Raw genomic sequence first — 12,945 nt, 5'->3', positions numbered from 1 at the left:
GACTAAGAAGGGGGAAGATGTTGTGGAACAACTAATAGTTCCCAAAGCCTACAGAAGAACAGTGTTGGATCTGGCCCATGGTCATATAATGGCAGGCCATCTAGGGGTAGAGAAAACCACTGAGCGAATAATGCAGAGGTTTTTCTGGCCCGGGCTTCATAAAGAGGTATCTGACTTTTGCGCATCCTGCCCTGAGTGTCAGTATCATGCTCCCAGGCCACATTTTAAGGGTCCACTAGTTCCATTGCCTATTATAGAGGTGCCGTTTGAAAGAATAGCGATGGATTTGGTTGGACCCTTAATGAAGTCTGCCAGGGGACACCAGTATATTCTGGTCATAATGGATTACGCTACCAAGTACCCGGAAGCGATCCCGTTGCGCAATACGTCAACCAAGACCATTGCCAGAGAGCTAGTTCATGTCTTTAGCAGGCTGGGTATACCTAAGGAGATACTAACTGACCAGGGTACACCGTTTATGTCAAAAGTCATGAGTTATGCCACCTGTTCAAAATCGAACAGTTAAGAACTTCGGTTTATCACCCCCAAACCGATGGGCTGGTTGAGAGGTTTAACAAGACGTTAAAACACATGCTTAGAAAAGTGGTCGACAAGGATGGTAGGGTTGGGATTACTTATTGCCGTATTTATTGTTGGCCATAAGAGAAGTTCCCCAGTCCTCCACCGGGTTTTCACCCTTCAACTTGTTGTATGGGAGACACCCAAGGGGGTTACTAGACATTGCCAAAGAGACATGGGAGGGGCACGCTAGTCCTTACAAAACGGTGATTGAGTATGTTTCTCAAATGCAGGAGAGAATTGCTGCGGTAGTGCCGATAGTGAGATAGCACCTGGAACAGGCTCAACAGGCACAGCAGAGGGTATACAACCGCAATGTTCGGTTACGCAGCTTTGCTCCTGGGGACAGAGTGTTAGTATTGGTTCCCACTGTGGAAAATAAACTTTTGGCTAAATGGCAAGGGCCCTTTGAAATTTTAGAAAGAGTGGGGCAGGTCAATTACAAAGTTTACCAGCCGTGGAAAAGAAAGCCGGAACAGATATACCATATAAATCTGTTAAAGCCCTGGAAAGATAGAATGGTACTGTCGGCCATCCGAGCCCCTCCAGTAAATCCAGGGCCCTTAGTTCCTGAAGTGACAGTGGCAAAAACCCTGTCGGCAATTCAACAACAAGAGGTCAAGGAGTTTCTGATCAGAAATAGGGTGCTGTTCTCTGACGTACCTGGGGAAACCTCGGTCATTAAACATGACATCATCACTGACCCAGGGGTTAAAGTTAATCTAAAGCCCTATAGGTTACCAGAAGCACAAAGAGAATCGGTGTCGAAAGAAATTAAAAATATGCTAGAGTTAGGGGTTATTGAAGAATCACATAGTGAATGGTCAAGTCCCATTGTGTTGATTCCAAAGCCCGATGGGAGTGTGCGTTTCTGCAATGACTTCCGAAAGTTGAACAGTGTTTCAAAATTCGATGCCTACCCGATGCCAAGAGTGGATGAACTGATTGAGAGACTAGGGATGGCAAGGTATTTAACCACTCTTGACCTAACCAAAGGGTATTGGCAAGTACCGTTAACCGAGAGCGCCAAACAAAAGACAGCTTTTTCAGCGCCAGAGGGCTTGTTTCAGTACAAGATGTTGCCCTTCGGGCTACATGGGGCACCTGCTACCTTCCAAAGAATGATGGACAGGATTCTAAGGCCCCATAGACGGTATGCGGCTGCTTATCTGGATGACGTGGTCATTCATAGTCCTGATTGGCAGTCTCACTTACCCGGGGTGCAAGCAGTGTTGGACTCCATCTATAACAGCCAACCCAAAAAAGTGTTGTCTAGGCATGGAGGAAGTAAAATATCTGGGATACACCATTGGCAGAGGCCTGATAAAGCCTCAGCTCAATAAAGTTGATGCCATACAAAACTGGCCACGGCCTCTGAATAAGAAGCAGGTGAGAGCCTTCTTGGGAATTACGGGGTACTACAGGAGGTTTATACCCAACTTTGCCACCATGGCAGTCCCACTGACTGACCTGACCAAAGGCAAACAAAAAGTCATGGTAGAATGGAGTCCTGAGGCAGAGAAAGCTTTTCAGGAGTTGAAAGTAGCGTTGTGTTCCCAACCAGTCCTGATGACTCCTAATTTTGAAAGGGAATTCATAGTACAAACCGATGCATCAGAAGTAGGTATAGGAGCGGTCCTGTCCCAGAACAAGAAGGGTGAGGAACACCCTATTTTCTATCTTAGCAGAAAGTTGAATGTACATGAGAGAAACTATGCCACAGTGGAGAAGGAGGCGTTGGCCATAAAGTGGGCGTTAGAGGCTCTCAGGTACTACTTGGTTGGAAGAAAGTTCAAATTGATCACTGACCATGCCCCTTTGAAGTGGATGTCCGAAAATAAGGACAGTAATGCGAGAATTACGAGATGGTTCTTGGTGTTACAAACTTTTAAATTTGCAGTGGAACACAGGCCAGGAAGCCAGCTGGCCAATGCAGACACGTTGTCACGCGTTCATTGTTTGGGGGCTTCAGTTGTTCCACCCCACAGGTCGAAACAAAGGGGGGGGGTATGTGATAGGATCACTGGTAAAGTGGTCTGTGGCAGGTACATTTGTCCCAGATTCCTGTCTTATGTGTTCTAAACCCCCAGGAGAAAGTCTGCAGTGTAGCAGGCTTGAGTCTCGGCTTTTTGAAAAACCGGTTTGGGACCTGGGGGTTGTGGGTGAGAGGAGAGGGAGGGCTCCACCCACGGCCACTTCAGGTTTTGGTTCTCGCAGCCTGGTAACAGGCTTGTTAGGGTTCCCACCTGAGAGTGGCCAATATAAGCCTAGTATGTTTAGGGCTGAGTGTCTCACCTGGGAGAGCAGGCAGGGAGTTTGCTCAGAGACACTTGAAAACCTAACTGTGAGTGTTGTGCTGTGCCTTTGTTGCTGGTGAGGGCATTAGGCCCTGCCAGGTTCTGGTAGTGAGGGAACCACCTGTGAAGTTAGTGCCCCGACAGGGCTAGGATTTATGTTTATGTTTTCTTTATGTTATTTCTGACATTGTACAATAAAGACTGGCGCCGACCAGCTTGTACTCGCATCCAGACTGGTGTGCTGCTTCCCAGCTGCTGTGTGTGTGTGTAAGGAAGGAGACCTCTACCCAGGAGAGGGACCCCTAATCTGACTGTGTCACAATATATATATAAATATATATATATATATATATATATATATTTATATGTACGCTGTACGCCGTAGAGGCTGTGTGCATATTATCTAAGTGTATATTTCAAAATTTGATTTAGAATTCAAGCTATATTTTGACATTACAGCAACGTTATTAGTAGGGGTGTGCACCGACCACTTTTCGTGTTTTGTGTTTTGGTTTTGGATCTGGATCTTTCTTCGTGTTTTGGATCAGGATTGGTTTTGCCAAAACCACCTTTCCGTGTTTTGGGTTCTGGGTTTTGTGTTTTGAATCTGTATTTTTTTGAAAAAAAGCATAAAAACAGCTAAAATCACAGAATTTGTGGGTTTTTCTGCTCCTATGCTATTATTAACCTCAATAACCTTAATTTCCACTCATTTCCAGTCTATTCTGAATACCTCACACCTCACAATAGTGTTTTTATGTCCAAAGGGTTGCACCGAGGTAGCTGGATGACTATGCTAAGAGATACGAGTGGGCAGCACAAACACGTGGTCCATCTAGGAGTGGCACTGCAGTGGCAGACAGGATGGCAGTTTGAAAAACTAGGCCCCAAACTATACATAATTCAAAGAAAAAAAAGAGGTGCAAGATGGAATTGTCCTTGGGGCCTCCCACCCACCCTTATGTTGTATAAACAGGACATGCACACTTTAACAAACCAAACATTTCAGCACCAGGGTCTGCCACACGACTGTGGCTGAAATGATTGGTTCGTTTGGGCCCCCACAAAACAAGCTGGCAATTAATCTGTCCCTGCACAAACTGGCTCTACGGAGGCAAGATGTCGTCCTCATCCTCCTCATCCACCGATTCCTCACCCTCTTCAGTGTTGTGTACATCCTCATCCTCACAGAGTATTAATTCATCCCCGCTGGAATCCACAACCACAGGTCCCTCTGTACGTTCTGGAGGCTGGTCTCCCTGGAAGAGTTGAAAATTCATTTTATGAACATCATCTTCTCCACATTTTGTGGAAGCAACCTCCTACGCCTTTCGCTGACAAGGTTCCCGGCTGCACTAAACACTCTTTCGGAGTACACAATGGAGGGGGGGCAACTCAGGTAAAATAGAGCCAGTTTGTACAGGGACCTCCAAATTGCTTCTTTTTCCTGCCAGTACAGGTACGGACTGTCTGACATGCCTACTTGGATGCTGCCACCGATGTAATCCTTTAACAGACAGACACACGCTTGTCGCTGCTGCTTTGAGGATGCAAGTGCGGCTACAGCCCACACAATTCACAAAGATAGAAAAAAAAGAAGAATATTTTTATTGTTTGTGGAGCGCACTTTGAGGGTTACACCACCCTTTAACAGACAGACGCACGCTTGTCGCTGCTGCTTTGAGGATGCAAGTGCGGCTACAGCCCACACAATTCACAAAGACAGAAAAAAGAAGAAGAATATTTTTATTGTTTGTGTAGCACACTTTGAGGGTGTCACCACCCTTTAACAGACAGACGCACGCTTGTCGCTGCTGCTTTGAGGATGCAAGTGCGGCTACATCGCACACAAGTCACAAACACATTAAAAAAATAGTTTTTTATTTTTTGGAGCACTTTGAGAGTTACACCACCCTTTAACAGACAGACGCACGCTTGTCACTGCTGCTTTGAGGATGCAAGTGCGGCTACAGCCCACACAATTCACAAAGACAGAAAAAAAAAAGAACAATATTTTTATTGTTTGTGTAGCACACTTTGAGGGTGTCACCACCCTTTAACAGACAGACGCACGCTTGTCGCTGCTGCTTTGAGGACAGTATCATATGCAGTGACAGTAGACTTGTCAGAAATTGTTGGCACGTCCTTCAGTCCAGACCAGATGTCCAAACCAGCCCTTGACTTATGACACAGGCGCACGCTTGGCGCTGCTACTATGTTGATGCACGTGCGGCTACATCGCACACAAGTCACAAACACATTAAAAAAATAGTTTTTTATTTTTTGGAGCACTTTGAGGGTTACACCACCCTTTAACAGACAGACGCACGCTTGTCGCTGCTGCTTTGAGGATGCAAGTGCGGCTACAGCCCACACAATTCACAAAGACAGAAAAAAGAAGAATATTTTTATTGTTTGTGTAGCACACTTTGAGGGTGTCACCACCCTTTAACAGACAGACGCACGCTTGTCACTGCTGCTTTGAGGATGCAAGTGCGGCTACAGCCCACACAAGTCACAAAGACAGAAAAAAGAAGAATATTTTTATTGTTTGTGTAGCACACTTTGAGGGTGTCACCACCCTTTAACAGACAGACGCACGCTTGTCGCTGCTGCTTTAAGGATGCAGGTGCGGCTACAGCCCACACATTTCACAAAGACAGAAAAAAAAATAACAATATTTTTATTGTTTGTGTAGCACACTTTGAGGGTTACACCACCCTTTAACAGACAGACGCACGCTTGTCGCTGCTGCTTTAAGGATGCAGGTGCGGCTACAGCCCACACATTTCACAAAGACAGAAAAAAAAAGAACAATATTTTTATTGTTTGTGTAGCACATTTTGAGGGTGTCACCACCCTTTAACAGACAGATGCACGCTTGTCGCTGCTGCTTTAAGGATGCAGGTGCGGCTACAGCCCACACATTTCACAAAGACAGAAAAAAAAAGAACAATATTTTTATTGTTTGTGTAGCACACTTTGAGGGTTACACCACCCTTTAACAGACAGACGCACGCTTGTCGCTGCTGCTTTAAGGATGCAGGTGCGGCTACAGCCCACACATTTCACAAAGACAGAAAAAGAAAGAACAATATTTTTATTGTTTGTGTAGCACACTTTGAGGGTGTCACCACCCTTTAACAGACAGACGCACGCTTGTCGCTGCTGTTTTAAGGATGCAGGTGGAATCTAGATGGGATTTGGAACCGGGGACACACTACCTCCATCAATTGTCTAAATCCCACTGCACTAATGGCAGATACCGGACGCACGTCTAACACCAACATAGCAGTCAAGGCCTCAGTTATACGTATTGCTTCAGGATGACTGCTGTCGTACTTCATCCTCATCGCTAGGGACTGTTGGAGGGTCAATTGTTTAGTAAAAGTAGTGATGTTCCTACTTCCTCTCTGGGATGATGAACAACTCCCAGCAGCAGCAACAGCACTAGGAGGAAGTGGTTCTTGATCTTTCCCTATTTTATTTTTATCGGAGAAAGTTTGGTCCTCCATTTATGTTATATTGATATATACGTGCGGCTAAAGCGCACACAAACACAGAAAATATTTTTTTATTTTTGCTGGAGAGTAGTGCACTTTGTGGGTTACACCACCCTTTAAGAAATGAGCCAGCCGGCTCTTTACTTATGGGACACAGGCGCACGCTTGGCGCTGCTCCTTTGTTGATGCACGTGCAGCCACAGTGCACACAAGTCACAAACACAGAAAATATATATTTTTTTTGGTTTGGAGTGTACTTTGGGGGTTACAGCACCCTTTAACGGTCAAGCCAGCCGGCCCTGTACTTATGACACAGGCGCACGCTTGGCACTACTTTGTTGATGTACGTGCGGCTTCTGCGCACACAATTCACAAACACAGAAAATATATATTTTTTTGGTTTGGACTGGAGTGTACTTTGGGGGTTACAGCACCCTTTAACGGTCAAGCCAGCCGGCCCTTTACTTATGACACAGGAGCACGCTTGGCACTACTTTGTTGATGCACGTGCGGCTACTGCGCACACAATTCACAAACACAGAAAATATATTTTTTTTGGCTTGGACTGGAGTGTACTTTGGGGGTTACAGCACCCTTTAACGGTCAAGCCAGCCGGCCCTTTACTTATGACACAGGAGCACGCTTGGCACTACTTTGCTGATGCACATGCGGCTACTGCGCACACAATTCACAAACACAGAAAATATATATTTTTTTGGTTTGGACTGGAGTGTACTTTGGGGGTTACAGCACCCTTTAACGGTCAAGCCAGCCGGCCCTTTACTTATGACACAGGAGCACGCTTGGCACTACTTTTTTTATGCACGTGCGGCTACTGCGCACACAATTCACAAACACAGAAAATAATTTTTTTTTTGGTTTGGACTGGAGTGTACTTTGGGGGTTACAGCACCCTTTAATGGTCAAGCCAGCCGGCCCTTTACTTATGACACAGGAGCACGCTTGGCACTACTTTGTTGATGCACGTGCGGCTACTGCGCACACAATTCACAAACACAGAAAATATATATTTTTTTGGTTTGGACTGGAGTGTACTTTGGGGGTTACAGCACCCTTTTACGGTCAAGCCAGCCGGCCCTTTACTTATGACACAGGCGCACGCTTGGCACTACTTTGTTGATGCACGTGCGGCTACTGCGCACACAATTCACAAACACAGAAAATATTTTTTTTTTGGTTTGGACTGGAGTGTACTTTGGGGGTTACAGCACCCTTTAACGGTCAAGCCAGCCGGCCCTTTACTTATGACACAGGAGCACGCTTGGCACTACTTTGTTGATGCACGTGCGGCTACTGCGCACACAATTCACAAACACAGAAAATATATATTTTTTTTGGTTTGGACTGGAGTGTACTTTGGGGGTTACAGCACCCTTTAACGGTCAAGCCAGCCGGCCCTTTACTTATGACACAGGTGCACGCTTGGCACTACTTTGTTGATGCACGTGCGGCTACTGCGCAAACAATTCACAAACACAGAAAATATTTTTTTTTTGGTTTGGACTGGAGTGTACTTTGGGGGTTACAGCACCCTTTAACGGTCAAGCCAGCTGGCCCTTTAATTATGACACAGGCGCACGCTTGGCACTACTTTTTTGATGCACGTGCGGCTACTGCGCACACTATTCACAAACACAGAAAATAATTTTTTTTTTGGTTTGGACTGGAGTGTACTTTCGGGGGTTACAGCACCCTTAACGGTCAAGCCAGCCGGCCCTTTACTTATGACACAGGCGCACGCTTGGCACTACTTTGTTGATGCACGTGTGGCTACTGCGCACACAATTCACAAACACAGAAAATAATTTTTTTTTTTAGTTTTGACTGGAGTGTACTTTGGGGGTTACAGCACCCTTTAACGGTCAAGCCAGCCGGCCCTTTACTTATGACACAGGAGCACGCTTGGCACTACTTTGTTGATGCACGTGCGGCTACTGCGCACACAATTCACAAACACAGAAAATAATTTTTTTTTTGGTTTGGACTGGAGTGTACTTTCGGGGGTTACAGCACCCTTAACGATCAAGCCAGCCGGCCCTTTACTTATGACACAGGCGCACGCTTGGCACTACTTTGTTGATGCACGTGCGGCTGCTGCGCACACAATTCACAAACACAGAAAATAATTTTTTTTTTAGTTTGGACTGGAGTGTACTTTGGGGGTTACAGCACCCTTTAACGGTCAAGCCAGCCGGCCCTTTACTTATGACACAGGTGCACGCTTGGCACTACTTTGTTGATGCACGTGCGGCTACTGCGCACACAATTCACAAACACAGAAAATATTTTTTTTTTGGTTTGGACTGGAGTGTACTTTCGGGGGTTACAGCACCCTTAACGGTCAAGCCAGCCGGCCCTTTACTTATGACACAGGCGCACGCTTGGCACTACTTTGTTGATGCACGTGCGGCTGCTGCGCACACAATTCACAAACACAGAAAATAATTTTTTTTTTAGTTTGGACTGGAGTGTACTTTGGGGGTTACAGCACCCTTTAACAGTCAAGCCAGCCGGCCCTTTACTTATGACACAGGCGCACGCTTGGCACTACTTTGTTGATGCACGTGCGGCTACTGCGCACACAATTCACAAACACAGAAAATACATTTTTTTTTGGTTTGGACTGGAGTGTACTTTCGGGGGTTACAGCACCCTTAACGGTCAAGCCAGCCGGCCCTTTACTTATGACACAGGAGCACGCTTGGCACTACTTTGTTGATGCACGTGCGGCTACTGCGCACACAATTCACAAACACAGAAAATATATTATTTTTTTAGCACTTGGGGGGAGCACCCCTGATGGACAGAGCACCCCCTGGACAACACTACAGCACCCCTTTAGGACTGAGACACTGCACAGGACTTTGGAGTGGACACAGCCCCTATGGAGAACTGACTGCACAACACAGTCCAGCCAGCCCCTATGGACTTTGAAGTAGTGGACACAGCCCCTATTAACAACAGCAGCACAGCACAACACTGCCAGCCCCTATGGACTTTGAAGTAGTGGACAACAGCAGCACTACACTACACTACACTACACAGCCCAGCCAGCCCTAACTCCCACCCTCCCTCTTCACTGTCCACAGCCGAGTGAGAAAATGGCGCCGACGCGGGTACCTTATATAGGATCCAAAACCCGCGAGACTCGGAAGGCGGGATGATGACGTTTTGCCTCGATTTCAGATCCGAGTCAGGCGGGAAAAGTCGAGCCTGACTCGGATCGGACTCGGATCGGGGGGGGCTCGGGGGTGTTCGGATTTCAGAAATCCGAACCCGCTCACCCCTAGTTATTAGTTTAATCTTCAGCTGACATTGAACGTGATATGACTTAGCCTTTCTGCTTGTCATCTACAGATAAACCATACTGCTGCAGATCATTATTATTACTATCAGCGGCTGTGACACTGTAACCAGGGCCGGCCCAAGCCAATTTGGTGCCCTAGGCAAGATTTTGGCTGGTGCCCCCTAGCAGATAGTCCCTCCACCAATCTTAAGGTGCGTACACACTGGGCGATTAAAGTGGATAACTGAACAATATCATTATCATTTTTTAACATCAAAACAATGAACGATAATGACAACGCACGTTCCCGCGGGTCGTTCGCCATTATCGTTCATCGAGTAAATGTGCAGGCCAACCTGATGATGTCGTCAGGTTGCTGCATGTTGGGGAATGGGGGAGAGAGCCCGGAGCTGAACGATATCATTAATGATATCATTAATGATATCATGAACGACATTGAGCACACCCTACCGGGACACACTAGACGATATTACTCAGGGAGCATATCATCTAGTGTGTACACTCCTTTAAAGTAGGTACACACGTGATAGACATATCTGCAGATTATGGTTGCTCATACAGACTGAACAACTATCGTCTTTGGTCTCGCTGGCCAGAGGTCACATAGTGACCCCCTCCCTACTGGCCTCTGCAGCAAGTTTAGGGAGGGTTAGGCACTAAGGGGAGAGGGTTAGGCTTAGGGTACAGGAAGGGGGAGGTTAGGTTCAGGCACCTTGAGGGAAGGTTCGGGTTAGGCACCAAAGAGGGTTAAGGGAGGGAGAGGGGGGGTTAGGATACCGACCAACAAGTGTCGGTATGATAACCCTGTAGGGGTGCCAGGGTCTGGATTCCGACCACCGGGATCCTGACTCCAGCATCCCATACCCTATCTGTGTGTACACACTGGCCGACAGGCACAAAATATATCTGCTGATTCATTGAACGGCTAATATGACAGCCAATTTGTATCCAGTATTAGTGTATTTATATGCGGATGTCAATATATATATATATGTATATATATTAGGGGTGTGCACCGGACACTTTTCGTGTTTTGTGTTTTGGTTTTGGATCTGGATCTTTCTTCGTGTTTTGGATCTGGATTGGTTTTGCCAAAACCACCCTTCCGTGTTTTGGGTTCTGGGTTTTGTGTTTTGGATCTGGATTTTTTCTTAAAAAATAAAAAAAAAACGCTAAAATCACATAAATGGGCCTTTTTTTGTTCCTACGCTATTAATAACCCCAATAACATTAATTTCCACTCATTTCCACTCTATTCTGAACACCTCACACCTCACAATATTGTTTTTAGGCCAAAAGGTTGTACCGAGGAAGCTGGATGACTATGCTAAGCGACACAAGGGGGCGGCACAAACACGTGGCCCATCTAGGAGTGGCACTGCAGTGGCAGACAGGAAGCCAATCAGCGTTATGGTGCCCATTTGCATGTAGCACGAACCCGGGAGATCCGTGCTACATGCATCTGTGTGATTGGCACAGAGCAATGACAGGTCCGTGAGACCCGTCTGTGCTGCTGTGGTAAAAAAAAAAAAAAAAACCTGTGTAAAAAAAGAAAAAAATGGCGTGCACCCCCCCAAAAAAGAGCAACCAGCCCCGGGCATTAGTAACCCAGTGCTGGGTGTGCTTAAATACAGGGGACAAATGACGTAGGGGTCCCCTGTACTTAAGCACAACCAGCACCGGGCTAGTCAGAACCAGCGCTGGTTGCCAAAATACGGGGGACAAACGACGTAGGGGTCCCCTGTATTCTGCGCAACCAGCTCTGGGCTCTGATCCGGTCCTGGTTCTGGAAATATAGGGGACAAAAAATGAGTAGGGTTCCCCTGTATGTTCCAGAACCAGCACTGGACTTTTTCTAGCGGGGGGCTGATGCCACAGCCAGGGGAGCCCTTTCACCGGGCCCCCCAGCCGCAGCATCAACCCTGACCGCTAGTCAGCCCAGGCCGGGGATCCCTGGAGAGCTGGGGACCCCCCCAATAAAGGGGTCACCCTCTCCAGGGCACCCCAGGCCCAGGCTGATAGCCCGGGGCTATCCCCGCCACCCCTGGTGGCGGTGGGTGGCGGGTTGATTGTGTGGTGTGGTGTAAATAAAGAATATCAAACATTGTCTTTACAAGTAGAACTGCAAGTCCCAGCTAGCCTGCCCCGCATGCTGGTACTTGGAGAACCACAAGTACCAGCATGCAGGGCATTAAGGGCCCACTAGTACCTGTAGTTCACCTGTAAAAAAAATGTTTAAAAAAACACAGGACACACACACCGTGACAGTATAAGTTTATTAAACATACATACACACACACACATGTACACATACTCACCTATGTAACCTGTAGCATCGGTCCACTTGTCCGGTAAAGTATCCCTAGGGGACCTGTGAAAAAAAACATACTCACCATCTCCTATGCGAGGTTCTGTCCTCTTCGTTCCAAAGTAGGCATCCCCGGACTTGGCAAAAAAAAAAAACGAAAACGCGATCCACGAACTTAGTACCGTTCTATAGAACGGTACTTCCCGAATGAGAGCTTAGCGGCGGGGTATCACCATGGAAACCCCGCTGCTAAGCGTTCATTGGCTGAGAGAGGTCATCTCCCGTCTCTCAGCCAATGAACGGCTCCCTCCATTGTAGTCATTGGTGGGAACCGCAGGGTAAACTTTAATAACCTTGCGGCTCCCAGCATTGACTACAATGGAGGGAGCCGTTCATTGGCTGAGAGAGACGGGAGATGGCCTCTCTCAGCCAATGAACGCTTAGCAGCGGGGTTTCCATGGTGATACCCCGCCGCTAAGCTCTCATTCGGGAAGTACCGTTCTATAGAACGGTACTAAGTTCGTGGATCGCGTTTTCGTTTGTTTTTTTTTGCCAAGTCCGGGGATGCCTACTTTGGAACGAAGAGGACAGAACCTCGCATAGGAGATGGTGAGTATGTTTTTTTTCACAGGTCCCCTATGGATACTTTACCGGACAAGTGGACCGATGCTACAGGGTTACATAGGTGAGTATGTGTACATGTGTGTGTGTGTGTGTGTGTGTGTATGTATGTTTAATAAACTTATACTGTCACGGTGTGTGTGTCCTGTGTTTTTTTTAAACATTTTTTTACAGGTGAACTACAGGTACTAGTGGGCCCTTAATGCCCTGCATGCTGGTACTTGTGGTTCTCCAAGTACCAGCATGCGGGGCAGGCTTGCTGGGACTTGCAGTTCTACTTGTAAAGACAATGTTTGATATTCTTTATTT

Source organism: Taudactylus pleione, unplaced genomic scaffold (assembly GCF_031769625.1).
Source record: "Taudactylus pleione unplaced genomic scaffold, aTauple2 ptg001987l, whole genome shotgun sequence".
Lineage (NCBI taxonomy): Eukaryota > Metazoa > Chordata > Amphibia > Anura > Myobatrachidae > Taudactylus > Taudactylus pleione.
The sequence above is the reverse complement of the archived record's forward strand: the minus strand, read 5'-3'. Positions refer to the sequence as shown.